Source organism: Diceros bicornis, chromosome 18, assembly GCF_020826845.1.
Source record: "Diceros bicornis minor isolate mBicDic1 chromosome 18, mDicBic1.mat.cur, whole genome shotgun sequence".
In the NCBI taxonomy this organism is placed as follows: domain Eukaryota; kingdom Metazoa; phylum Chordata; class Mammalia; order Perissodactyla; family Rhinocerotidae; genus Diceros; species Diceros bicornis.
In genome coordinates this window covers 61,862,241-61,864,494 of record NC_080757.1, presented here as the reverse complement: position 1 = coordinate 61,864,494, position 2,254 = coordinate 61,862,241, and positions in this window count along the sequence as shown.

Here is a 2,254-nt window from a genome sequence, read left to right as displayed (position 1 = left end):
CGGCGCAGCCCCACCCCCAGCGGCTCTGTCCGGCCAATAAGAGTGCCGGGAACGGGCGAGCCACACCCCTGAACCAATAGGAGAACGCAGAGGGCGGTGCGGCTCCACTTTACACGGCTCCGCCAAAGCCAATGGGAGCGCCGGAAACGGGCGCCCCGGGTCCCGGAGCCATTCGAAGCGCGCGGGGGCGGAGCGCGGGCCGCCCCGTCCCGACGCCGCGGAAGCTGGGGCGGGTTTTCGCGCAGGTTGGCCGGCGGCGCGGAGCAAGCGAAAGCATCATCTAGAGGGGAGAGCCCGGGTTCTGCCGGGGCGCTCAGGCCCGACAGCTCGGCGCCGCTGGACACGCGCCTCCCTCCTGGCTCGGGCCAGCGGAGACGGCGCCGCTCCGGCCCCCCGCCATTGCCGCCCCGAGGCGCGTCACGTAGGCCGAGCGAGGTGGCAGTGCGCAGGCGCGCAGGAGCCGGGCCCTGGTGGCACGCCGTGCGCACGAGGGCGGGTGTGAAGTGGACGCTGTGGAAGGCGACGTGCGCTCCTGCCTCTTACCTGGCCCTTACACTTTACGGAGAGTAAATGTTTCTGGAAGAAACTGATGCCTCCTGCAGGGGCAAAGAAATGCTGAACTCTGTTAATTATAAACATTTTCTAGAATCAGAGCATGCTGGTTACAGGAAGATCAGAAATGGGAGACTTGCCTGGAAGAGTTCAGTGGAACTAAGAAAAGCAACTTGTGGGGGCGGGGCCCAGTGGTGCAAGCAGTTAAGTGCACGTGCTCTGCTGTCGGGGGTACCGGGTCCACCAGTCCACAGTGAGGCACCACTTGTTAAGCCGTGCTGTGGCAGCGTCCCATATGAAAGTAGAGGAAGATGGGCACTGATGTTAGCCCAGGGCCAGTCTTCCTCAGCAACAAAGAGGAGGATTGGCATCGGATGGTAGCTCAGGGCCGGTCTTCCTCACACACGCAAAAAAAGAAAAGCAACTTGTGGGTGACTTTGCCTTTATCAAACATGAGCAGTTCTCAGGAATTGCAGGAATAGACCCTTCCGTTCTCCCTCCTCAACCTTGGTCATAGAGGTCAACAAAATAGTTAAGGCTATTCTAGGTGCCAGAACCTCGCTAGGATCTTCAAGTTTTTCCCCATTAATTTTTTTTCCTTAAAAAGTTTTTGCTTTGTATTGCTTTATACAAATGCTTCAGTTAGATTCAGGAAGTCTTAATTGGCTGCCAGATTAACCCTCTGCATTACTCAAATCCATGTCTACACTTTTCAGAAAACATCTTCAATTTTCAGCATGAATAAGGATAATTTTAGGTTGTCATTTGTATTTTGTGTTAACCTTTTAAAACATAACCACAATACCATTATCATGTGTGAAAAAAGCAAATTACAATTAACTTCATTAAATATGTGATACCAAACCTCTTAAGCTCGGGTCTGTGTGCCCGATGGGCAATAAACCAATCACTGAGACATGGTGCTTGGAAGTAGAGAAAGGTTTATTCGAATTGGCCAAAATGAGGTGGGAGGATAGGTTCTCTCAAATCCGCCCTAAGAAAAAAAGAAACCAGGAGGTGTTATACAGCCAAGGACCTTGGGAGGAGAAGTTTCGGAGAAACGGGAAATTGGTGTTTCTTTTGCTCCAGCTGAGCCCTTGGGCAGTCAGACTCCTGGGCATCAACTGCAGCTGCAGGCTGGTTATCTGGTGATCACAACTTCCTTGAAGTTATGAAGGCATTCTTTTTCTTCTGCAACACAAGCTCATAAATCCTTGTGACCCTTGAGTCATCCCCAGATTAAAAAAGAAAACAGCAAATTAACAAGATTAACTTTTTTTCATTTGTGTCTGTGTTGGGAACAAGGTCAAAGGATAATCATGTTCTTATTGAATATTTACAGTAGCCCTCAGGTGCCTGGCTTCATATGTACTTTGTGTCCAGGTCTCCCCAATCATCTCATCATTTTCTTAGTTTAAATCAAGATCTAAATACTGTCCAATATGTTCTATTAGACTATATTGCAATTGGTTTGTGTGTTTCTTAAGTCTCTCTTTTTAAAAAAAACTTTTTGTTTTGAAATAACTTGAGGCTCAGTTAGAAGTTGCAAAGATAGTACAGAGAGTTCCTGGTCTTAAGGGGTTTGTTTTTTGTTTTTTAATCTGTAGGTTCCATCCACATCCCTCTCTTTCTTCTTGCATATCATCATACAGAAATCTGGTTGTTTGCCTGTAAGGTTTCCCCCAAGTGCTGATTGCATCCT